The 27,555-nt window shown below is 35.7% G+C and overlaps 1 protein-coding gene across 1 annotated transcript in view; it reads right to left on the bottom strand.

Moving 5' to 3' along the window:
- LOC109545859 overlaps positions 1-27,555 on the bottom strand; it is a 139,621-nt gene that overhangs the window by 27,283 nt on the left and 84,783 nt on the right. The window contains exon 2 of the mRNA XM_048666789.1: positions 22,463-22,554. The gene's annotated coding sequence lies outside the window, so the exon portion shown is untranslated. The remainder of the gene's footprint in view (positions 1-22,462; positions 22,555-27,555) is intronic.

The raw sequence follows: 27,555 nt of genomic DNA, 5'->3' as shown, positions 1-27,555 counted from the left end.
ATAGCAATTAAGGTTCTAGAATGGGGTAAGATTTTTGCTGGACAGAAATTGGAATCTTTACAAAGTCATTAAACGCACAGCCCTCGAAAAAGGATATTAAATATAGCTTGTGCACTGAATTTGCATTGAATGCATAATCCGACGACGGAGATGGGTCATATGCATGCGAATAGCTTCCAAAGTGTATATCAAAACTCAACTGGCGGCCATTTATGGTAAACTGCTAACTTTGCGTTAAAGAGATTTATGAGGGCGGATCAGGCTCAACATTATCATAAATTGCTTGCATATACGACCTTAGAAACAAATATCCACTGGTTTCACTGCTTTTTCAAGCTCTTTCACTCTTGGCTGGCAACAGTCGCAGGTTTCTTGCATTTTCATAAAACGCTCGATTTAAAATCGTTTTCAGGATTTGACAGTGAAAATAGTGGAGATTTATTGCAGGAATGTTCAATTTCAAATTGGTGTTGCTCTGTGCAAACTTCCCCATCAATTGCTCAAAAAAGTCTAAGAATACATTTAAAATATTTTTAGAACAGTGCGTGTCATACGCTCATAAATTATGAAAACCTGTTTCTCATTATTTTTCACATTAAATTCAGTTATTCCGGCTTTCCATTGGACGCCTTATTCTAAGTTAAGTTTGTGATCTAAAGATGTCGCGGAAACTGCAAATTTTCAAGATACAGGGGGTTAAAGTTTTATATTTTTTCAGAATTTTTGCAACAACTGCACTTTTTGTGACTGATGGATTCAAATTTTCACCCCAGATTAACAGCGATGGTCCACAAGTTTTGACAAAATGTAAACAATTTGAAAAAATACCCCATTAATCTTTCAGGAACTTTTTTGTCTTTTACTTTTTGATCACAACTGTAAGCGTTGTCTAGTAATTTCAAAATAGTTCCAAAAATATATTTTAACATTTTATTAAAATACTGTTTTTGTTTAATTTTTTGGCTGTGCAGGCAAATTTTGTTACGCACAAAACTCCATAATGAAATAAAACTACAAACAAAATTATTACGCGTACAAACAAAAAATTCACAAATTAATTGGCAAAGCACAGATAGTGACAAACTAAACAGAGCTATCACCAACTTGTAGTAAAATGGTGTTTGGACAGCGTTTCTGCCAGCAACTTTATTCGCAAGTACAAGAAGAGTTAAACTAAATTTCAAGCAGAAAATATTCCATACTGGTCATAAAAAAGTGAATATCTCTCGAACGGCTCAGGATAAACAGACGATTAAAGATCCAAGTCACTCAGAAGACACGCGGCTATATCATCGTATGCTTTCTTTCGTTCTGAGCCACATCATATTCCTCGCAGAAAGATTTATTTGACTTTTGACCAAGAACTTTGACCAAGAAAGCACAACAGTGCCTCAAGCCCAAGTCTTCGCAAAAAATCACCCGGTATATTTTCAAGTTGTTTAAACCCTCAGAAACTTGTGGATCATCGCCGGAAATCGAATGTAAAAATTTCAATAAACTATCCCAAAAACTATAGAAAATATTGAAAATGGAAAATATTTATCAAATAAAATACAAAACTGTAAAATCCAGGGTCTCAAAAACAAAGCGTTTTCCGCATCAACTTGACAAATATTCATCAAACCTGCCGACCAAAGCAAAAAAATCATCGTAAAAATTTAACTCATAAACATTGAATCATTATTGGCAAAAGCTTCAAAAATATATATTTTACAAGCTTGCCTTTACAAAAAAAAAAATTGCATTGAAAGAAAACCTTTCCACAAATATGTGTATCATACGACAGTAATTTTTAAAAATGGATCTCTTGTTGTTAAAACAAATGCCACTTAAGGCGATTAGTAACTGGAAAATGCCTAAGAACGTGTGTGTCATAAGCCAATAAATTATGCAAACCCCGTCTACTATAGAATCGATAAATTACTTTCTTCGAACTTAAAAAAAAATGAATCCATCTGTTTAAATGACCAGCAAGTTCACACTTGAAAATAAAAAGGCTTTTAATCGATCGTTGTAAATAATCAAAATATTCCACAAGTTGCTGAATGGAAAACAATGCTTCTCGAGTAAAAATACTGTTTCCATATTTGCGGCTCATTTAATATGGAAAAATGTTAGCGCTTGCTGAAACCATTGTGTACCAGTAAATGCCGTGTCGAGCTGTTCGACTTGGAAACATGAAAAGGCTTTTTAATTATTGCCTGATTGAAATTTACTTGATCAGCAAACAAGTGAGCCCGTAAGGGTTTAGTCAATGTTTGTGGGGATTTGCGCTAAATTTAAACGGTATTTTTGACATTTTTGTAGCGTTTTTCAATTTCCTCTGTTTGGGACAAACATTCCAGCAAATGAGGTCTGGTGTCCAAACAGTGTCGGAATATAAAAATTAGGACATGATGCAAAACCGAAAATGTTAAAAGTACAAATCGCAACTGTTTGCTTGACTCTTAACCCAGTCGCGGACTCTTGAGGGTCTCAGCTACTTAAAACTAGAAAATTCGCAGTTTACTTTTTCGGTATGAAAGCCTAAGAGCCCTTTTAACCGTTGAACTTCGGAAGGAGCCGGCATTAAAGAAATATGCGCCGTAATTAGGCTGTCTGAGAGGATCCGAAAATCCCTTCCATTTAGCCACTTATTTAATGCAAAGCATCCGTTTGATTACTTACGTAATGCAAATGTGCCCTTTTACCATTTTATTCCCATTTTGGGCGGTTTACAGTTTCTGCTGGTCGGGTTCAGCCGCTCAGCTACCGCTAGTTATGAATTTTCGACGGTGTATGAAGCAAACGGAAGCGAGATTATGACAATGTGGCTTTTTCGTGCTTACATGGAAATATTTTGTTGAAAATTACGTTACACTTGGAATTGTTTTAAACAAGCGTCTTCAGGCGCTATGGCTTAAATTAGCTGAATAATGGAACCCGGAATTTTCAATAAACCTTGTAGTTTTACAGACAATACAAAACACACACGACGCTGTGTCCACAAACGGTCCTAGACATGCCTGAGATCAACACGCTTCGGAATCTATCGGGTTCTAATGATCTCAAACATTCCATGTTTCATCGGAAAGAAAAATATTTTAAGTTTCCGTGGCTCAGGAAAGACGAGTAGTAAAGACCATTTTTATAAGATCGGTGTGTGTCGGAAACCAATAAATTATAAAAAAGTTTATGTTAAATTTTAATTTATTCTGCCAAACTCAGGATCTGATTTGTGTTGATCGTATAAAAATATTGCGCAAAACGTATGGATTTTAAAATACAGAGGGTGCGGTTTGGGGATTTTTAATAAAACATTCCAAGGTTGAAGGATTTGAAAACGTACAGGGTGATGTTATTTCGAAAATCAGACCTTCTTCCACCAAAAAAATAGTGTTGTTGCTCTGAAAATATTTGCAGATCATCTGTGAAAAACGAAGGAAACACCATTTTTTAATTTCTATGGCTCAGAGCTGAGATTTTGGATAAAAGTTTAACCCCACATGAGGCAATAGTGAAATTTTGAATCGGTATAGGAAATCACCCCTTTTCAGGTCGCATTATCATTTTGGATCGCATGCAAAACATGTTCTGTTTTCGATATACCTAATTTTGCCTCAGATGTTGTCAGATAATTACTTTAGTAGAGAAAAGGGCTTTTGTTCGCATTTCCATTTCAAATAATGCTCCAGCAATCGATAGAAACTGTTCAACAGCTACTAAGGTTTCTCCAACAATTTTCTCAAACTTTTAACGCCTTTTTTAATTTTGAAGTTTCGCGTTTAAAGATGGCAAAGGAACACATAAACAAAGATTATCAACATGAATAAAAAACTTTTCGGTTAGAAAATTTGTTTTGGTGAACACAAGATTTGTGAATTTACAATGATTTGTCCAATGTCGGATGCGAACGATCGTTTCCTTGAAGTTTGACTCAATGTTTCATTTCGATCGCTTAGAAGAAAAATGCTAGAAGGGTTTATTTGTGATATTCTGAATGGAAATTGGATTCCGGCAAGCATCAAGGTAGGATTTGGGTTTTCATCTTTTCTTTAGGCATACCTTTATTAAGCGGTTGGCGATTTTTTTAACGATTTTTAAATTGTTTTATAGGAAATTTACTAAAAAAGTAGGTGACACTCATCCGGATGGAAATGGAGAAAAGGGTCAGAACAAGTTCTGGAAGATCTCTCAGCCACAAAGTATTCAGTGTATGGTAACCATTAGACTGACAACAAACAACAAAACAGATTATTAAACAAAATATTTTTTTTTAGAATTAATTTATCCTTTAACGGAGAATTGGAAAATCACAAAGATTCTAAAATACTTAATCTTCGCGGATTTTGCAAAGTTCTCTTCTTTAAAACACAGAGAACGTTTATCTGGGTTTTGCTAAACTGAACGTGACAAAATCGTCGCAAATCGGTAGGCAAAGAAAGTTATGAGTTGCTTACAGACTTTTTCCACAAAGTTCGCGCAATCATCAGAACAAATAACTTGATTGATTACCACCATTTTTTTCAATTTTTAAATATCAACTTTTCTCAGGTTTCGAGCAGTTAGTGTAGCTGTTTGATAATTAGTGGTATAATGTAGAATTTAGATAAGGCATCTATTAAGCTAAAAAACATATTTGAAACTTAAACTTTGTAAAATCTTGCAACTTGATTGAAAACGCCAAGAGAAACTTATGCGTTTTCGTGAATATTGTTAATCCACTACATAAAGATTTTAAATTTTTAAATAGTCAAGCTTTCGCAGCGATGATTTGAACAGTCGGGAATTTTGGCGTTTTAGGCAGTGATCGATTGAAATTGCCGCCTTCGAAGAGAACACACCTCTGAAGATGTCAAGCATGCGTCCCAGCGAAACGTCAGGACTAATTTGCTATCGACGACGGTCTAAAAATGCGAAAATCACCAAATGCCTGTTACATTGAAACTCTTTGAGTTAGGGGACCAGAGCAACAAGTTTGCATCTAAAAGTTGCTTCGACCTATAAATAAACCCAATTTTTCAGAGGTAACATATTTTCCAAAGACCCAAAACAGCGAAGTGAAGAATTTTGATCAAATTTTGAAATCTTTACTTGACGAGACGTTAAAACATGAGCGCCTTTTTTTGTGGCAAGTGGTGTAAGTGTATTTTATTTAGTATGGATATATTTAAGGTTTCGAATTGTTTAAGTATTAAATTGATTTAGATTTATAATGTAATATTTTTGACGTCATTAACAAAAGTTTATAGTTTCAACACTGAAAGTGGTGCTTCAAAGTCAGGAAAAGCAAAAATCTTCATTTCACATAAATTGGACGTGAAAATTGGATGACATGGATCTCAAATGAAACAAAATAATTTTTAAAGAAGTTTTTATGAAATATTTCAACCGTTAAAAAATAGAAACGCTTAATTTCAACATTTATAATTCAACTAAAAAAAAATTTGCGGTCAGTTTCATTAATCATAGTTCTTCAATCTTTTGATCAACCGCACTCTATATTGTCTAGTTTTTGTTGGGTGGAACTATTTTAGCTGTATTTGTGTAATATTTGTCCACTGTTGGGCTTCATTGTTCTGTTATTTTGCGCATTTTTATTATTGTTCTCTTTCGAAGAATCTGACGCGTGGTTATCTGAAAAAGCACTACAACATGAGTTGAACGATTTTATTTCTTTTAGAATATTTATTTAAATAATAATTATTTTTATCAGAATTGCTTTCGGTAACTTACTTCAGGAAGTCTTTTTTCATAAATTCATTAGAATGAATTAATTATATGAAGAAAGATAATTATAAAACACTATAAAAATGTAGAAAGTTATGTCTCAATATAAGTACTTTTTCGTTAAATGCTCAACTGAATCACTGTCCGCATATGTAAAAAATGCACTTTTTCAGCAACTTAAGACTTAGTAGTTTAGGAGAACTTGAAACTTAGAAGCCTCTAAAGGACTTAACGCCGATTTTCCACCACCCTGTGCAAATATAGTAAAACCGAAAATCAATCGGCATTTGCACCCGGCTCAATTTTGTTCAATATGTCCGAACGTTCACAGAAAATTTCCGGGCGTGTTTGACGAACAAACTTTTGATATAAATTCGAGTTGCTCGTGCTGGATAAGCACATGTGCGATAAATACACAACAAACAATATTCATTATTAAAAGGCCTCCAGATTAGTTTGCTTGGTTCGCGGTATGTTTACTAGGGTTGGCCGCCTCTTACAGTTTAAGTAAGTGCGGCTACACGCTAGATGGAAATTTATAGAACTGTTTACTCCGACATTCTGGACCTCGTGAATGATTAAACTTGATTAGTGGCATGAATTAGCTGGATGCGGGAAAAACTGTCCTCGTTTCGTGCGTCTCCAAATTAGGTTTTATAATGGCTTATTTCCTTGTTATAAATCAGTGGTTTCAGTAGCGATTTGAGCGAAACAACAATGGGTTTTTGCATTGAAACTGATAGATTTGTCTGCATCCAGATATGGGCTGTATGTGGCCGTCCACAATACACTTTAGGCAAAATTAACCATATCGACTACTCGATCCACGTACTCAATTAAGCTAATTGAATAGAGCCGTTCGCTGTCCTTTATCGCATTTCATTTGATGTGATTAAAATGTGTCGCCATATACATAACTAACTAAGATGGCACATACCCGGCATTAATTAACTATTACTATGTCAACAGCTAACAGAAACAATTTATCATGGAAGATCTTAGTCTAATACTGGCAGGCATATCGTAAATTTCCCCATTAAATATTAACACAATTAATGGCTTTGCTCTATTTATGGCTACGTTTCAGAACTGGGAGATTTAATCGTCGTTTGTTGCTTACTGAAGCTTAGGATTGGCTTTGTTTAACTATAGTTTATTTATACGACGCCCGATACATTAACACGCTGACGGAATTTGCAAATTCCCGCTTCTTCTTCAGCCTTTGAGCCACTTGTTGCGTCCCATCAGAAATTCGCTACTGTTTTTATTCAAAATTACAATTTTTGCTACTAACTAATTTCCCTAATTAACTGCAACTGTTTTCCGTCATCCTCCCAGGCATTTTGCAAAATTTACCGTTTTTAGAATTAACTGTCGTAGATTTTCACGTCACTGAAGACCATTGAGGTCGACTTGTTTTCGCTAAGCAGGATTTCTTAGGATTTTAGATTTCTGAATAAATGCAAATGTTATGCATTATTTTCAGTTTCGACCAATGGGAGCATTTTTCGATATTATGCAAATCGCTGGAGTTTACGAGCTTTTAAGTGGCTGCTTAGGATCGTCCAAATTAACGACAGCAATGGATATATTTTCTACTTCATTTTATTCTTTTCGTCTGGACTATGGAACTCTATTTCGATTTTATGCAAAAAACTGGGTTATTGGGAGCTCCATGGCGCCAATATTTTTCACATTTAAGCGAGGAAAATCGGGCATTTTAAGCAACAAAAGATGATTTTTTAGTAATAGAAACACACGCATCAAGAAGATATGCTCATTTCTTTTAACATCGGAAATTCAAATGTTACAGGCAAAAAAAATAGACAACATATTTTGAAGTTTTGAAAGGAGCAAATGCGTGATAGTAAAGTGTCTCAAATACATGTTGAAAGATGCGAAAATGTTATTAAATTTCAGGGTTTTCAGAAAATGTTTAAATTATACTTTTCGTTTTTCGCACCTTTTAAGCTCTATTTGAGTCAGTTACTAACTAGAAACATTGGAGAATTATTTTAGTCAACCGGCCGTTATTAATTATATATTATTTTACAACATTAACCGGCTGCACAGGCTCGTCCAAATTAACAACAGCAGTTGATATCTTTTTTGTTTTCCTTCATTATTTTCGCCTGGACTGTGAGTTTCGAGCTTTATTGCGCTTAGATTTTTCACTTTTAAGAGGGCCAAATCGGTCATTTTAAGCAGCAAAGATGATTTTCTAGTCAAGTAGATATCGGAAAAAAATACTGCACTATTTTTGTAGCATCTGCAAACCGAGAGTCACCGAAAAAAAACAGAGCTCCTCTTTTGCACCTTCCGCCTCAACTTGCGTGACTTTAAGCTTCATAAAAGTTGAAATGTGCAGATGCGTGATTGTGAAGTGCCTCAAATAGAAGTTGAAAGCTGCGAGCAAAAAACAAAATTTATTTGTTTATTCTCACTGCGGTGAAATAAAATTGTTTAAAATTTTCGGAACTACATTTTCTTTTCTGCACCTTTCAACCTCCTCATAACGAAAATAAGGGGAACATATTTCGCACATTCAGAAGCATCAACAAGCACAAATTGCATATTTTTTGTCTCAAAAACAGGTTGAAGGTTGCGAACACGAAAACTATAATTTAATTGCAATGTTTATTGTCACTGAAGTGAAATAAAATTGTTTCAAATTTTAAAATCATTTTAATTACACTTTTCTTTCTCTACCTGAGACACTTTACAATCACGCCAACCACACAATGTTACCTGCACTAACTGGCAAAAATTGAAGGTTTTCTTTTGTTCAATGTTTCCTCATACATTATTTTAGTGAACCGCAGTTATTGCTGAACCCTTTTCGCTGCTGTGGGAGGCTGGTGGAAGTAAACAGTTCTGGAAACATCCGGGGTTAAAGCCGGCGGTTGTTATTTAAATTAAAGTCGGTAATAAGTTTCCAGAAGTATTCTCGTAAGGGAGCAAATGGGTCGCGCTAGTTAGAAAACAACAGACAACTACTATTAAGAGACAAGAGCTAAATTGAAATAAACAATTATTATAACCCGAACGTGGTGCGTCTTGAGGACCGTTGCGAATTTATTGAGGCAAAACTACCGAGCTGATGGTTTATTTTGCGTACATAACTGGCCAACGTAACACGTTCAACGGCTCTAAAGCTGGATTCCATTTGAGCAGGTCAGAATTAAAAAAATACCGTCGTAAACAATGGCCTTTTCTCATCCGCTGTCATTTTCCTTATATTAAACTATTAAATTGCACTAGGCAAGAAAGGCCCGGATGAAATAAGGCCACTAAATCAACCGAAAATAATTAAGAGAACCCCCTCTGAGGCCTACTTGGAACGGACCTATATAAAAATAAATATCTTGGCTGTTTTACGACAATTCCTCTCGCTCCTTTTTTCAAGCACATCACCCAGTTATTCGTTACTGAGCTCCATTAGCGCAAGCGAAAATAAATCTCAGGAAAGGACTAATCTTTAAAATCCACTCACGAGCTATAAAAAGTTTATAACGCGAGTTTTAACGACAGATTCATTATTTACGATAAGACCCGATAGATAAAAGGGCGAAAAATACCGATATGTTAAGGGAAAAGGACCATGGAAATAACGCTTTTTTAAATTCAAAGACCATCTAACATTGAAGAGAATAAACGATGAAAAAAAGTAAAAAGCAGAGGCTGCAAATTGCAATGATGAAATCAAGATAAAAAAACAACAAACAGTCACTTGTGCCTCAAATCGAGGCTAAAATACGGGCAGAAGCAAAATATAGTTTTAACGTTTTAACCAATTAAATCAGTTATAATAAATTATATTTTCTCCTTCGCACCTTTCGACGTCTATTTGAAGAAAACCGGCAGCATCTTCAGTAGGTGAAAACAAGTTGCTCCAAGCCTTCATGAACCAAACAATGTAGAGCCAGACATCAAAATGATGAAACCAGGGTGGATAAAAAGCGGCAAACAAAATCAAAAGCTAAGCATTAAATATTGAAAAAAATCCCATCGCCAGTCGCCAAAATCAGTTTTCCTTCTCCAGTCTGTCTTTGGCAAGGCACAAAGGAATTCCTGATGACAAATTTAGGTGGATATAAAATGTGCCCGAGCCGAAGGAACGTCGGGATGAACCAGGACCATTGTGCTCCCAATTAATAAAATATTTACGAGCCCTCTTTGAGGGCTCCCCTTTTTCCGGAATCCGACTTTTTTGCCTGTCGATACGAATTAAACGCATCATCTTTCACCAGGAGTTTTTTCCAAATAGAACATTCATTTAAAGAAACACCTTGCTTTATATTATTATACAAAGAGACACCCGATGATCTTGTGCCATAAAATGAAAGTTTCCATAGTATTCCATAATGAGTTTCTCTTGGCGTGTAATTGCAATACCTCATAAAGTAGTTTCCACTCTCCGGGCAGTGCGAGATTTACCAGGAAAGGGAGTTTTTAGCTTTCAGAATTCCAGGTTTATGCATATTTATGGGATCGATACTGATGGGCACCAAACCCGTTTACCCAATAGGAGAACAATTCGCCCTGGTAATGGGGATGTTTGAAAACTTCATTACCCGTTAATTAGGCTAAGGTAGTTTGAGGTATTATCTACTTCCTGCCAAGGAGGTCCTAGTCGATAAATAAATAATATATTCGCAAGGTCGTAACTTTGAGAGCTGAATGGCGTCGATATGAATGCGAACTCATTTCATAATGCACATTTTAACGTATCTAATTTCCACCACATTGTGCACAAAGTGCCCTCGCTTACCAACTGAAAACTTCAATTTCAGGTCTGGGGTACTGCGGGTTTATTTTTAATTGGAAACTATTTTCCGTCCCGGATGTGGCAAACGCGCTGCTCATTAGATGAAAAAGTCTTCGAATTCAATATTCTTACAATAGTAGGGCCATTGAATAATTAACGGTTACAGGCAGGTTCAATGAAGTTTCCCATTAAATAATGCAGGCGAATTGTGAAGTTGCAAAAACCGCTCGGGGGCCAAATGTGCGGAAAACTTAATAATAAGCTTGTTTATAAAATAGGGGATTTATTAAGAATTTTTCAACTAACATCCTCACTAGCTTATTCATGATGTTTTGCTTTTCGCGTTAGAAGTTGCTTAAAAAAACGGTACATCCGCACTAAGACTTAAGATTATAACTTAATTCGCGAGGTTTTAATGATTTTTACTGCTTTTTAGTTCAGATTTATTTACTTTTATGCAAAAGTGTTTTAAAACATAGAGCCTAAACTAGTTAGCGCTGATGTGGGGATTAACAGATTTTTTTGAAAGAAACTCTAGTTTCTCTTTAAAAGTTGCTAATAAATAAACTTTCCATCTGAACCGGGACTTGAAATTATAAAACTTCATTCACCAGGTCTCACTGGATTTTACTGTTTTTAATTCATATTAATTTACTGTTATGCAACATTTTTTAAAACTTAGAGTCTAAGACATTTAGCTCATATGAACACTAACAGATTTTTCTAAGAAACTTTGCTTTTTGTTTCAGTAAAAACGAACGTTTCTTACAAAAAATCCACAATTTATTAATGATTACATGATAAATTATTAACACGAGCGTTTCTCAAAAAAACATCAATTACAAGTTTAAAAAACGTTGCGTCGCACTCCTACTCACTTTAAAAGAAATTGCTCTCAATCTTTTATACAATATTCATAATCGATTAATCGACGGCACAACTTTGAATACAAAAAAAACCCTCTTTCAGCATGCGAAAGCAAATTTAAAACAATCCAAGGCACACGATCGATCAATATCAAATACTTATCAAGGTGTCGCTATGTGCCAATTCGTTTTACTTTATTTCTCATTCATCCTGGATCCATTGCGATATATCTGCTGTAAATAAAATAAAATTGACGAAATCCCGGCGGGAAGCGAATTGCGACTATCCCGTATTCCCTACGGGTGCTTTTATTGAAGCGCTGTCGAAAAGTTTGTTAAATTTCATATTGTTCCATGCTAAATTACTGACTTCTCAGGCCGCTCCTAGTTAGCGAAGAGGCTCGATTGCAATCCAAACCGATCAGAAACTGGGCATTTTTATTGCATTCGGGTTTATTGTGCAAAAAGCTGGATGTGCACCAACCGCTATAACTCACTAGTGCAAATCGAAACTTTCCGCACAAATCGTCTTGATGTCGAAATTAAACAAGGCTTATTTAGAAATCCGTGCAATACATAAATATGTATGATCAATGAATTGCCAAAGTTAAAAACTGCCTTGTTCCAAATGTCCGGATTTCGTTCAATTTCTGGAAACGGACCAAAATTTATTCTCAATTAATACGGAAAACTTTTATTAGTTGCGGCTTTTATGTGTTTGTCTATAACACAATATGGGAATCGGTTATACGCGAATGGATCCAATGAACATTGTTTGCTGTTTGTGGAGGATTTCGGCAGAAAAAAATCTAAATTAATTTTAATAATCGTAAAAGTCGAAACCTGTTACGGTGACAGTGTTTTGGGAGTCGACGCGACGCAGGAATAGCAGGAGTTTTTATACAAGCGAAATAAAATATCAGGTTTAGTCATAAAAGGGCGCGTTGGAACGGGGAAACACGCAAAAATATTTTATTGCACACCATAGGGATATTCTTGTCGTTTCGGTAATGAAAATGATACTTTTTCGGGCATTTCTTGTTTCGCTCGCACATCGAAACCGAGTTCCCATCCGGGACTATCAATTTTTTGCAAAATTTGCACTATTAGGGATCCGGCATGCAACTTATTGATTTTCCCCGCGGGCCTCATATTGGAAACCACCGCCGGATTCAATCATAACAGCGCTCTTCGAATTATTTGCGTGCTTATCGTAATTAATTAATTGATTAAAATCAAACTCGGTACAGGGTTGGTCCTGTTTTAGAGGTACACAAAGCATTTAAAACATCGCAACATTTTCCAAGAAACGTCCTGTATATTTTCACTTCAGTTGATCGACTGCTCTATTCCAAAAATATTCAATCAGGCGAAACCTGCAACTCAGTTTAACAAAAAATCGTCCTAAACGCCAGAACTTTCGCGGGGGGCAGTTTCCAGAAACATTTTTCTGTAACGATTGTATTACTGTGATCGCGATGGATATTTTGGATTTTTGGAGAAAAAATTGCTACTAAATTGGCCACTGCTTTCCCGACAAAGCACCTTCATTTCTGAGCAAATTTGAGGTCTTGATTTATTTTCGTCCGACGCATTGTTTTCGCTTAAAAAATTAAATTAGTTTCACCTCACTAAACTGCACATAAACTGTGATGTGAGGCCTGTTGTGATTTAACCCTGAACTTACACGAATTTTATTTTTTTAAGCGAAAACCATGCGTTGCACGGAACAGATTCATTAAATTTGCGCGTAAATGAATAAGTCGAAAAATATTTGTTGGAAAAAAAAGTGCGCACTATTTTTTGCCTGAAATATACAATGCAATCCGTGTACGGCACCACTGGTAAAAATAATTAAATTTTTTGTACTTGAGAAAATGTACCTGAATGCGTTAAGGACGTGAGCCAAATGTCATAAAAATATCTAAAACATTGTCAGAGCCATTTTCAAAACTGTACTTTATAGTACATCGTATTGTACTGCAAAATATAAAACTTTTCCAAATTATATCTCAAAAGTTGGAAAGTTTACGTTTTTTTGTTTTAAAATAAGTTGAAAAATCGTGACCTTAAAGATTCAGTCGTTAGGAAACACCCTGTGTTATACGCTTAAAGTTGCTTTAGCCGTTTTCGAACCATTCGAATTTAAAAATCTAATTCATCTTTTTTAGTAATGAAATTTTCGGGAGTACAATACAGAGTCCGGTTTAAAATTAGCATTAGAAATAAACTCATAATGTCTATTTCGGTTAGTGAGTCAAAAGGTCTTTCGTTTTGTTGCCCTGAAAGTTTTGCTTCTTAGTTTACAGAGTTCATGCTTAAGAATGCCCCAGAAAAATTCAAACGGTGTTACATAGGGACTATTTGGTGGCCTTCTTGTCTAAGTCTTGATGCCATAAATCGTATCAAATTTCTCAAGAAAAAGTCTTTCTAAAGTCCCTTCAGTTTCACTGTTTAGAAATTGTGGATTTCTAATCACGAATTTTTGTTTTTGAGTTAAGTCAAACATCAACATATTATGCATTTTTGAAACCAGAAAAATACACAGGATGTTCCATCGAAACTTTTCCGTTCTGTTTCTTGGCTTTGTCATGCTTTTTTTAACCATCCAATACTATTTTCAGGTGATTTACTTCCAGGCCAGAGCGATTGTAACTTTAATCATACACTAAACTATCCAGAAGCGTTTCAATATTCAATTTTGGACAGTTGGTTTTGAACGTTTCAATAAGCAACAAAAAAATTTAATGAAGATTTAGTCGGTTCCAATTTGCCAATCAGACCGAGAAAATGATGATATTTCTGTTTTCATTTGTTGAGCTTAAGAAGTCGCTACGCGACTCTAATATCAAGCTCAACTCCGAAGTGCCGGAGATTTCTGTGAAGCTTACCGAGATTCTCCTAATTTGCTAAACTCCGAGCAAGTTGTTTTTATTTGAGACGCTTGAACTTTATTCCCGCGTTCTCGAAATAGAACGGCAATTTAACACTTTTCCGCCAAGTTTTCGTCTCCGTTTCGTACGTTTATCATCGAAATGTGAGACGACTTTATAACGACTAATTAGTCAGTCATCTAAGCGATATGCTGGAAAAAGTAGTGAAGCTGATTCGCGAACCGTTTTGCGAGGACATAGAGAACATTTTCTAATCTAAATTAAACATTAATCAGCTGCTTAAAATTCAGCTGCGCGTCCCGTTAAGTAAATGCCGTTCGAAACAAGCAAGTTTTTCATTCAAAGGCAAATTTATTACGGTAAAGCCCGGGACGTTTTAACTTAAAGCTCATCAAGGTGTAACATTTCTAACAATTCCGGATAATGGCGGGCGGTAAATGAGACCCTTTTAATTAATTGATATTCCGCCCTTATGTATATTTTATGTGGCCAGAGACTTTCGGCCTTCTAATAGTTTTAATTACCTTCGTCATTACCGAAACGTGCACGAGAAGTAAACACGTTATTTAAGGGCTATGAGGATCATTTACCGGGTGTTTTAGGGTCGAAAATGGGATTTCATATTATGAAATTACCTGGAAAATGGTTAAATGCTCGAAAGCTGGTAGCTCTCGCCGCACACATTCAATCTGTTCTAATTGGTTGAGAAAAATCGGCTTTTGCTGTGCCATTCGCAACAAGTTCCAAAATTAATAAAACCAGAACGATAAAGCTGCAGCGAAACGAGCTTTCTTTTACCAACTGTTGACACAAAAGCGCTGATTCAAGCTAAAGCTATAAAACGTTGGTCTTTGGATATTTCAAGACGCAAAGCTTTGTTATGCTGTTTGGCTAATTGCGCTGCATCTGCAGTCAAAAGGGCCTCAAAACTCGTGGACATTGTTAACCGGAGCTGTCCAGTCAAAAATCGGTCTAAGAAGATGGAAAACGGCAGCTGAAGCTGACAAAGTGGGAGAAAGCTTCTTAAAATTAACTAATTAATTAACTAGCAGCAGCTTCAATTAATTGAAGTTTACACAATATAGCAATTGAAGCGTATTTTATCGACCAAACGACTGTGGGATGTAGAAAAGGAGAATGGCAAGGCAAATGTAGACAATAATTCGAACAAATTCGAGGTTTCAAGGCAGCAAAGACCTAAAAGAATCTAATGTTTCCCAATTATGAGTTTGTATGAATTTTAAATCTGATGAAGGCGCTGTTGTCTCGCCGAAACGTTATGAAATCAACAATATAAAAATGTTTATTTCACACTTTGACTGAAAAGAACTTCTCCCAGAAAGGAAAGAACATATTAACAATTTCACGCAGTCAGGGAAATAAATCAATAGAAAAAGTTTTAAATTATTAAAAGACGGAGAGACTGTAGAATAATAGGACATACAAACTTAATAATAAATTTGCTCTTATCAGGTTATAAAATTGGCAAAAATGGGGGAAGCCAACATAAACAATTGGTTTACAAAGAAGCATATAAACGGCTTAACGAAATGAGCTATGCACAGTCAAATTTGCTCTAAATTTGGAGATGGATACATTCTGAACGCTTCGAGCGATTGTATTGATGCTTGAAGCCTTATTTAGTTCAACCCATATTCTATCTGTACGAGGTTTTGCAAAAATTCGTACTTTTGATAAATTTCGTTTAGGGTGGAAAATGAAACCATGAAAAATGTCTGTAAGTTTGGCACAGTTCCAATCAATAAACGTTTTTTGGGATTTTAGCATAAAAGTAGTAAAGATAACGACTTTGATGCTTGCTCCTTCATAACTCATAACTATTTTTCAATTTTTTCTTTATTTGTGGTATTTCTTTACAGGGTGACTAAAAAATTTAACTTTTTGGTCTTGCAATGATAATATTTTCCCTCGTGAACCGATTTTCCATATCTAGAGCTCAGGTGGAAGCTAAAACTTGATAGTCGAAGAAAAACAAAAATTACACATACAGGGTTGCAGTAAGAGGGACCCAAATCAGAATTCCCCTCAAAATTTGGGGTTCTGGTAGATTTTCAATTGAGGTGAAGTATACTTTCAAATTATCCCTTCATTACTGCGACCCTGGATATCGAAATTTTCTTTTAAGTCGACTATGAAGTTTTAGCCTCAACATGAGCTCTAGATTTTCAAAATGGGTCAGAGAGAACAGATGTTATTACCGCAAGACCAAAAAGTCGATTTTATGAGATCACCCGTTAAAAAAATTAGATTGAATAAAAAATTTTGCAAAATATTCGCTCAGAGATATACCTCAAAACTCAAAGCGGTTTTTAATTTCTTTCTTTATCTCTTCTATATACAGCATGACCTCAAAAAATTAACTTTTAGGTCTTGCAGTAATAACATCGTGTTCAACATGTAGAACGCATGTTGAAATTAGTACTTGAGACGATTTTAAACAAAAAATCGCTACTTTAGCAAATATTGGATATACAGTGTTGCAATAAATCGCCTCAGATCAAAACTGCCCCCAAAAATTGAGATTTTGGAAGACTTTTAACAAAAGTGACGCTTAATTTCAAACAATCGCCTTATTCATGCCACCTTGTATATTTTATTTTCTCATTAAATTTTCTCTCAAGTCGACTATGAAGATCAGCATTAGCCCTACATTTTAAAAATCGGCTCCAGAGGAAGTGATATAGCTTCAGGACCAAAAACTGTACTTATTGCGATCACCCTGTAAATAAACGGGATAGGTGAAAAATTTAAAAACCGTTTCGAGACAAGAGGTTTATCTTAATGCCGTCGGTGTTTAAATATAAAAAAAAGTCCTTTCTGCCATTAAATGTGCAAAAATCTGGAATCATCCTGAACTTTTTCGCATTGTTTTATTTTCCACCCTGTAAAAACTTTATCCAAAGTACTTAATTTTTTAAGAAAAAAAACGTGTTCTAACACAGAAAGCATCTAACTAAAAAATGCTTCAAACCGAAATCCAATCGCTTGCAGGATTCAAAATGTATTCAATTACAAAGTTAGGGAACATTCGAAACGTATATTTTCCTGAGCGATTTAGAGCATATTTTATCGGCTACAAACACTTCCACTCTAACGTGGGGCTGTTTTACCTCCCGTTGGAGCTCTGGAAGCTTAAAATAAAGGACAAAAAAATTTACGAATTCGAAAAAACCTGTCCAAACTGCCAGTAACCAAACGAATATACCGCAATTAACTTGAGAGAGTTCACATGATTTTAAAATGCAAAATTGCTGTACATTCGTGAGTCTTTCAAGCACATCCTGTGATTTAAGGGTTGTCTGACCACGGAAACCGGAAATTTGCAAGGTGCGTTCAGCTTTAGGGCCTAACGTTAAAGCCACAAGGCCTAGGGAATTTGTGCCTAAAACCCTTAGGCCAATATTTCGTTCTAACTAACTGACTAACTAAATGCTGTTGCAAAGTCATAGATGGTGAACGTTGTACATAGTGAACTATCGACTTTTTGCAGGTCGTTTAATAAAAATAGGAAAATAACATTTTATAAGCGCAGTGAGGCAATATGGAACGATGTTATAACAATAAAATAGAGCAGTCCGTCTGAAGAAACGTTAAAATTGTACAGTTGCCGCTATTTAAGGGTAATGTCCCGCAATTTATTCCATTATGGGCCATTCCGTTCTGTTACGTATTAAACTGTTTAGCAGATAACATTTTCCATGAAATTTGCCGGGTTAATGAGCCTTCTGGTTCAGTTATTTTTCTCTGAGTTATTCCATAACCAATCACGTTTTTCCCGACTCAACTATATTAAATAGCGTGATAGAGCCCATTTTACTAACTATTTATTGATATTGATGCGTAAACAATGCATTAATCACGATTATTACCTCAATGATTCATGTCAGCTTTTAGGATGGCCATAATTTGTCTTTATCCAGCAAATAAACTGCTGTAGATCTTATTAATTGCTCTAAAATGTTATTTGACTGTAGGTATTTGTTCTTACTGGTAATTCCTGCAGCTTTGGGGACATAATTTTAATTTTTTCGTCGAAATATCAATTCCCCAATCTTCCCCCCTTTCCGTAACACAACTGCTTATTAGAAAGTATTATATTGCGATCGGGGACGATAAAACTAATCATATCAAATTCCAAGGGTACATTTCCGAAACGAATTACCTGTATTTTATGTCGTTAAAGCCCAGGCTTGATTAACAACCTACAAGTATTTTTGCCGAAAAAAAGAAATAAACAAGGCGAGTGTTATCAGAACAATTTTAGCAATTTGGTACATGCAATTTCGGTGGCCAAAAATGCCCGCGCCTGACTTTGCATAAATTGCGGTTTTATTCGAAAGCAAAACGCGCCCCGATAGCAAAACACTCACTGAAAAATTGGGGGAGAGTTTTCATTATGCACTCCCGTAAATCGCACCGAAAATTTCCGCAGGTACTTGTTTGACGCTGATTGAAATCCTCAATTAGATCTATTAATTATTAGCGAAAAAATCCAAAGTCTACAGCAAATTTTTTGCTAAACCAAACAAAGGGCTAATTTATCGCTGGGTAAGACTGTGGTAAAACTGCAGGCCTTAATATGAAACATGCCGATAAAATTTCAGCGGATTTTTAAAAAGAAGGTAACAGTAATTGGTGAGTTATTCGACAAGGGCCGGAAGCGGTTAAAGGAAACGCCATCAGGTCGGGTGAAATTGTATGTCGCGATTGGCGCATAAAACACCACGTTCTTTTCCTTTTTAAACCACATAATTGACCGGTGATTTTCCCGTTTGGAAGTTTCACGGGTCGCGGCCAGATTTTCCTTTTAAACATTATATAATAGCGAATTCAAATTTGTTTTCATCCATCGGAAAGTCGGCGACGATCTCGCTTCGATCTTTCTCTCGTTCCTTTTGTGGTCTGCGTTCGCCCTCCACAGCCAAAATGACTTGCAGACCTCAGCTTGACACTCATTTAACCCAGTGATAGATATTTTACGTTGAGTGCCCCGAATCGATACTATTATTTACGAAACGAGAGAAAAACGTGTACAATGGAAAGCACTTTTCATCGACTGTTTGTCGACTAATCAGTTTATTGCGAGTCTCGCATGTCGATGCGCTCTAACCCCTGTGTGAGAAAGAGACGACACTTAATAGATGCAAGCAGGTGAACCCCCATCCCCGATTACCACACGAGTACCAGTTGAACGTCTTTCTCGTTCTCACATGCTCCAGTTATTATTGTGCTCTGTTGCACTTATATAATAATCAGGTAATTATATAAAAAAACTGAATCTAAAAGCTTTTTTCCTCGGAAACTAGTGCGGATTTACCAACAAGCCCCAACAGCGAAAATCAATGCGGAAAGGTACACACAAAAGCCAGAAAATTAGTCAAACTTTTGCCTTTTAATTGAGAATAAATCTGTATTGAAAACTTGGGCAAATCGACTTTTGAATAGGTTGAAAGTTTTCAACAATATCGCTGCAATTACGAGCTCATTTATATTTATAGAACTGTAACTTAAAATATATATAAATGCGCTGCCCATATTTCAAAGTTTGTTGATAAAATTGTGTGCAATGTCGATCAATTGTTGCACGAATATGGGAAAACATTGACAAAGAAAAACGTACTTCGGTCGAAATGCTGCCCGCTTTTTCCCGACTTTGTTCAGCCGCAGGATTAAGTTGTTTTATGTTTAGTTTGCGTAACATGGCTTGAAGGAATATCGCTCGATTTTCGCAAACCGAGCCGAGATTAGTTACTCTTAAAACATGAAAGGTTATTGTAGGTTTTGCCTAGTTGAACTAAGATTTGCAGAGAACAGAAAGGCTTTTCAGGCGCAAAAATAGTGACCAAGTTCATATATGGAGCATTCGGTCATTGTGGTTTTTTCGAGGCGTTCATTTCTCAAGCCATTGGTCGTAACAAAGGCACTACTTTTGCTAAGAAGTCTGGTTGAGGAAAAAGAAGAAAGGTAAATAATGGTAGATTAAAGTCAGAGCTGAAAAATACAAAACAAACTTAGCTGTTGCAAGTATTTTAGTATATATTTTCAAGCTAAATAATGAAAAAGTGAGTATTTGAGAACCCGGCGAGTTGGGAAAAATCTGTACGTTTTCAAACCGTGTTTACGCGCAAAAATTTTTGGACCATCACAGGCAACCCGTGGTGAAAAAGTGAATTGTTTATCGCAAAAACTACTGGGTGTGTTTGGAAATTTTCAGAAAAAAATTAAAAAATGTTACATTCCGTATTAGTGCTTTTTCGGCCTAAATGACGAGGTTAACGACTAACAGGATTAAATTAAAATTCGATAAATATTTGTTGACTGAGATTTTCATAATTTATTGGTTTATGACACACACAGTTTTTGAGTTTCGAGCTATATTTTACTTTCTTTTTTGAAGATTTGAGAATTTGTTCTGAAGATGCCTATACGTTTGGGAGATATTATTTTACACAACGCCCTAAAGGCCCGAAAAATTTACCAGTTTCTTACAAGACTCCGAAAAGCTTCTTTTAATATAGTCACCAAAGCGATTTAAATTAAAAAAAAAAAACGTTTATCTAATAAACAAGAACATACATTTATTAAATAAACCCAAATCATTAACAAATAAGAAATATGAAATTATCGATTATATCAATATTTTTTAATTAAGTTCTTCGAAATTTATTGGTTTATGACACACATCGATTGAAACGCAAAAAGCGAAAAAATCATTTTATCTTTTTCTCTAGCTCTGAGGCACAAGAAAAAACCTTGACAAAACTTCTTTGCCTGATTCTATTGAGTTCTGTTTCGTGATTCTGACTTATTTTCTCACTTTCTTATAGTAACAGATTTTTCTTAAAACGGGCAAATGCTGCAGAAAAGCAAGCAAGAAAAGCAAAACGGGCTGCAGCTTTTGAGGTGATTTGCTAAAACTGGTAAGCATTTTAGGTTTTAAGGCCGTCGTGAAAAATATTTTCTGAAATGCAAATCACTCGTGCTTCCAAACATCAGGAAGAAACGATTTTCTACGACGGCCTGAAAGCTAAAAAAAATCACCAGGTTTACGAACTGACCGTGAACGCTTTCTTTAATGTTTTGATAAATCTAGAATAATTGCTGATTGAGAGAAGCAATTTAAATAAAAAGCACATGAAAAAATAATTACGGAACCAAAAATTTAAAATTGTCGACTCAAGCCACAAAGTTCAATTGCCAATAAATCGCCCACTCGAATTTGCCTACAGAAGAAGACTATAATAAACCAACCGTCAGAGAGAAAGAAGAAGCAAAATCTGCAAAATAAAGCAGACAAAACCGTATTCAATTAAATTATGTCAACTATTTCAAGAACCTAAAGGGAATCTTGAACATATATATAAAAATATGTTTTTAGGAATTTTTCTATTTCACAAATTCATCTTAAAATATGTTGCTCTTTCGAATTCCGGAATAGATCGAACTAAAAATGCGTAAATATTTCTTAACTGGTTTTTCATAATTTACTGGTTTATGATACACAACTCTCGAAAAAACAATGTAACATATTCTCCAGATCTGAACCACTGGAACTAAAAAAAGCTTTGCCTCATTTTATTGAGTTTTGTTTCCTGTTTCTGATTTATTTTCTCACTTTTTTATAGTGTTTGTATTCTTAACGAGCAAATGCTGCACACAAATTAATGCCTTAACGGTGACTGCTTAAAACTCGGAAATTTTTTTGGGCTTGAAGGCCGCCGTGGAAATCAATTTCTTCTGAGCTACAAGCACAGAACCGATTACAAACAGAAATGTACGTTTAAAAAATACACAATATAATGAACAAACAAATACATTTAGAGAAAAGTATAGTAAACGAAGCGTGGAAAAGTAAACGAAACAAACAAACAAGAAACATTGACCGTGATTGCTTAAAACTGCGAAGCTTTTTACAAACAGAAATGTACTTGAATGAAAAAATAAAGAAAAACATTATTTAGAGAAATCGCTAATAAACGAACCGCGAAACCGTAAACAAAGCAAAAAAACGAAAGTCAAAAATAAAGAAGAAACAGTGAACAGAACGCATTCGAACTATTTCTTGAAGCAAATAAATGCAATTCAATGATAATTAGGAGCAATAAATTCAGACAAACCGTCCTTTATGGTCGACGCATAACGGGGAAGTGACTGCAAGTGTTGTCTTATATTATTCACTAAACTAAATAAGAAATTGGGCTTACTTCATTCGTATTCCAGCGGTGTCTTTGGGTGGGGAAGTGGTCGGCTCGGGGTAAGCTCTCCAAGTTTTCGGGCAGCTTGATGGGCTCTCCGTCTGCAAAAAGATGCCACAACATTATTTCACTTAGCTGGCGGAAATTTATGGCCAGTTTCACAACAATTCCACCTTGACTTATTGGACGCATTGAACAAGGTGGGACTTGAATTCTAGTGGGTGCCAATGTGAAGCTTCGCCCCACATTGAAACGGTTTTATTATTTAGCCGGAGGCACCAAAAAGGTTGTTCCGAAGCTCTCATAAACATATGCCCCATTTCCTCTTCAGATATTTACAAAATTAAGCAAATTATGAAGCTTGCAGGGCCAGAGCTGATCCGGCAAACATAATACGGGCCAAAAAAGGTTGCTGTTTCTTCTCCATGCCGTTTACAAACACACAAAGTATTTAATTTCGTCTGTTGTTAATTATTCAGGAGCTGGGGGGGCGCGTAAGTAAATCCAGGCAGTTTCCTTGTCTGCAGGGTCGCCGAATCTGGGAGCTTAATGTGTTAATATTCATTGGGGAATAGAGAATGATTATGATTATGCTAATACGCCATGCAAATGATGATAGAAGGTCGTTAAGATAGGCCCCCCTATGTCGGAGGAGCGGTAAAAGTCGTTAGTTCCACGAGTCAAAGACACTTGAACATTTGCTAATAATTATTATTTTCATGTGTTTCTGTCTGGGTGTTTGGGGCTTCAATTTGAGTTGTTTTTGGCCCAGGTTTTCCTGGATTAGGGCTTCTAAATCGTTGCAATAAAGAAGCAGAATCCGCTCAAAAAGATTTACGTTGTTAACAGTCCTCGCTTTTGAACAGAACGGAATAAATTGTGAAAAACTCAGTCAAATCTCAGTGGCAGTTCCAATGAAGATTATTCTTTTCCAACCCATTTTTCATTACATAAAGCCTGTTTGTTATAGGGCAGATGTGAAATATACCCGTTCGGCAGGCACATAATGCGACTGTGAACTGTAGCATTTGTTTTATCTAAAACATTGTTCGACACGGATACACAAATCGCCAATATTTCTAAAAGACGAGCAAACTGGAACAGAAAAAATCCACATCCTCCATTAGATTTATTCGCCGTAAATCACATTCGCTTGATATGCGTGATTCGATCGTTTACGGTGTGCGTGATACTTCAAAAGCTATCATTCCCAAAGTGTACAGATTTTTTTGCGATTTGCTTCATGTTAATTGAGACAAATTCAGGAACAGGGTGAAAAATCAGGAACTTGTTAGGAAACGATTTAGATGTGTCTAGTATGCAGATTTTTTGCAGTTCATTTACCAACGCCGTTTTTATGGGTGTTTTTTTTGGGGAAACTTTCAACCACTTTTCACTTTTTGGAGTTTATTGCTTTTGCATAAAATAATTGTGAATGCTATGATGTCGACGCTGTCCAAAACAGCAGAGCTCAAAAAATCTAATTTACAATATATATCATCAATGTTTGATTATTCTTGATTTTTTCTTATACACATTGTCTGTGTTTTTGGGTTAATTTCGGTTCATTTTTTTAGTTTTCAGTGCTTGTCTTAGTTGTGATTCTTCTTAGTTATAAAAGACAAATTCTCAAGTATTTTTTTCATCAGCAAGGAGCTGGGCAGCAAATAATCTGAGTATTTTTTCCAAGTGTTTTAAGTAAATTTCGGTTTTATCTTCACCGTTTTACGTCCATGTCTTGTCGTTTCTAAATGGTGTTGAATCTTCCGACACCGACGCTCTTAAATATATTTTTTAGTCTTAAACTAGCTGTGTTTAGGTTTCCTTTGTCTCTTCCAAAATCCTTTTGTTCATACAGGAAATTGTTCTAAACATGATTTTTATTTCGGTCTCATTTCATTGCTACAAGATGAGGTTTAATATAATGTTAAAGACATTTCTTGATATGTTTTGCAAAATGTGCATAAAAGATTAAAATTTGCTAAAAACCAGCAGATGCCTAGAGTTTCCCGCACCTGTTGAAAATTCCTTACACCAAATCACGATTTAAATTAATTTTTTAAGTTTCCGACTATTAACTAGCCTAATTATTCTCAAAAAAAAGGCGAAGAACAACGCATAACTAGCTATCGGTAAATCAATAAATTTTGAAAATGTTTATTTTATTAAAATTCGTTTTCACATTTTCCGCATCAAATTTATTTAACCCTTATTTTTTAATTCCGAAAAACGCTGTGCAACCAAACTTTTTTATGACCAAAGAACTATCAACCTCCGCTTATTTCGGCACATATGCAACTTCATAAAAAAATCAAAAATACATATTCTTAGGCATGAAAACAATAAAAAATAAATGTAATAACGAAATCAACAGAGCACAGAGAGTGACAAAATAAACAGAGCTATCGACTTGCAATTAAATGTGGTTCGCACAGCATTTTTGTCAGAAAGAAACAAAAAAACATTGTAAATTTCGCGCAAAAAATGTGAATAGTCGTAGCAAAATTAAAATCTCTCGAATGGATCGAGGCAAACAGACGATTAAAAATCCAAATTCCTCACACGAAATGATGGTAAAACATCGTATACTTTTTTGGCTACCCAATGTTSGCCGCACGGAAACGTAAATTTTGACCAAGAAAACATTGCAGTAATTATACACGTTGCACAATATGTTTATTTCGCTGTTTTGCATTTCCTACAACTCAAACTTTGTCCAAGAATAGAGCCATAATTTCATTAAAACATTTTTTTCGAGTCAGGTCACCGACTGAGAAAATATTCACAGTCAAACGTTTATCAAACATGGTAAACTACGTAAATGGTTATGGTTGCAAGAAAACTATCATTGGAAAGASACATTTTATTAAGATGATGGAACGATTCCTATTTTTATTGTTATTGTGCTTCAACCGTCCTTTGGGAAATTTTATTTTAACTGTCGTTTTAAAAAATTGTATTTTGATTGATTCATTCCATGATTCCATGAAAACTTGGCCCACCCAGAACCGTTGGATCATGAACTTCTGCCAGCATCAGACAAAGTTCTGATAACCTCAGACTAGTGAACTTGTAAATTTCCAGTTGAATGTCCTTTGCGACGTTTCGCCCATCGGTCGATTGTGCCGTTGTTATCCAACTGATGCGGACCAATTCAGTGAGTTTCTAATGCCCCATTAATCTGCCACAGCTTGCACTTGCCTCAACATGTCCTCAAGTTTCGCACATGCTTGTTGCTGATTTTCGATTAGCTTTCCAATACTTTTAAGGCTTTTAAACGGACACAAAAGCAGTGTGCGCCCCCTCGAAGCTCACCAATCATAAAGTTGGTCTTTGTTTACGTCAAAGTAAATAGAACGTACGAGATGGCTAATTTGTCGGGTGTGGCCTCGTTCATTAACAGTTTTGGTTCAATTATTATAATTAGGGTTTAGAGGCAAATTTATTGGAATTTCCACGGCGATGAATACAAATTGCCCAGTGGACTTTGTCGTAAACTGGGCCGGTTTATTGCGCTCTAGGTGGAAGCTCTTATTAATAACAATAATAAAATTAGTTTCTTGCGAAAAAGACTTCTATCGAACAAATAGGTCTTTCTTCCTTTGGATTCACATATGTGTGCCAGGTTTGGTTAACAAGACTATAAAGACGTAAATGACTAAGAGCGCTTTTCAAGTATTTTCCTGTTTATTTGGTCCTTCGACTGTTTGCGAATATTTCCAGTAAAACGCGTTGTTAACATTAAGAAGCCCATCGGCAGGACTGATGACGAAACATGTCATTGCTGGAAATCAGTCAAGCCAGCATCCATTTAAGCTCGTTGCATGGCAGTCGATGTTTTATTCAAGAAATCCGTTACGTGCGCGGCTTTTGTCTAAATGACCGACATCGGTCGAAACGTGGATCTTTCGAATTCAAGAAGCGTGCGGAAAAATAGCTGTCGATGGTGATGGCCATCAGACAGCAACAGAACGGCTTCTAAATAATTGAAATTAAGTTAGGACCGATCGCAGGAATGCTGACACGTAAGCTGATTCTAACAGGAAGCTGAGCAAATGGCGAATTTAAAATTGCGCCCCCTTTGAGCCCTTGAGCCCGGCGCGAACATTTGTTATTTCGAATTTATTTTCGCGTGATCAGCGACTGACATTCGAATCACTAAGCAGTAGAAATATTTTTCATTAAACTCTTAATATATCAAAATACCCAGGGCCTGCCTGAAATTTACGACGAAGTTTAATTTCAAACAGCATTTATAAAATATCGTATTGTAGCAAGCTCAGGATTTTTCTGTCGGCGTTTCCCACGATGAAAGAACACGCGAAAGGAGTTGAAAATGGGTTTAATGAAACTCGAGGTTTCGGTAACGCGCTTAATCAAAAGGAATTTCAAATTCCAACAGCCCCGCTTTTTTTTCGTTTTATGCCGCTCGGATTTTGGAGGATCCTACGTTTTACTTATCCTGCCTCATTCTATTCACTTCTGTTGTCTATTCCTGATTTTTGCCATTTTCTCATTGTGATTGATTCGCTTCTGTATTCCTCAAAAGCAGATGGGGCAAAAGAGTTACCGCTTGAAACTGGCGAGTTTTTAGGACTTTCAGGGCGTCGTGGAAAATAATTTATTTCTGATGTTTTGCAAGCAAGAGTGGCGTGCACCTTCAGAAATGGTGTGCTTGGCGCAGCATCTAAGTCTGAAGCTTTCATTATAATGTCGATTTCCAAATCGGAGTAAAAATGAGCGTTTTCGAACAAGTGCACGATATTTTGTAAAAAGTCCTAAATCCTTCTCTCAGAAGGTTTTAACTGGAATCTTCCAACGGAAAGGAGAGGTTTGAGTCGGAAAGTACAAAAAATGTCATTGAAATATCGATAAATTCTGGATTTTGCCAAATTGCTAAATGTTCGCTTAAAAATGGACGATTTTACTCAAATGCTCTATGTTTGAAAAAATTATAAATATCTATCTGAAGCCAGTAGCACCTGGAATCTGTTCTGTGCAGTCTATAGAAGAGGCTCGAATGTAAAAGGCCTAAAAACTTTATTGAAATTTCGATATATTCTGAATTTTAGCAACCTGCTAAACGTTCGCTTAAAAATAGG

This window comes from Dendroctonus ponderosae, unplaced genomic scaffold (assembly GCF_020466585.1).
Source record: "Dendroctonus ponderosae isolate FM_Combo_2020 unplaced genomic scaffold, Dpon_F_20191213v2 Dpon_F_20191213_5, whole genome shotgun sequence".
Classification (NCBI taxonomy): Eukaryota; Metazoa; Arthropoda; class Insecta; order Coleoptera; family Curculionidae; genus Dendroctonus; species Dendroctonus ponderosae.
This window is presented reverse-complemented; position numbering and strand designations above follow the sequence as displayed.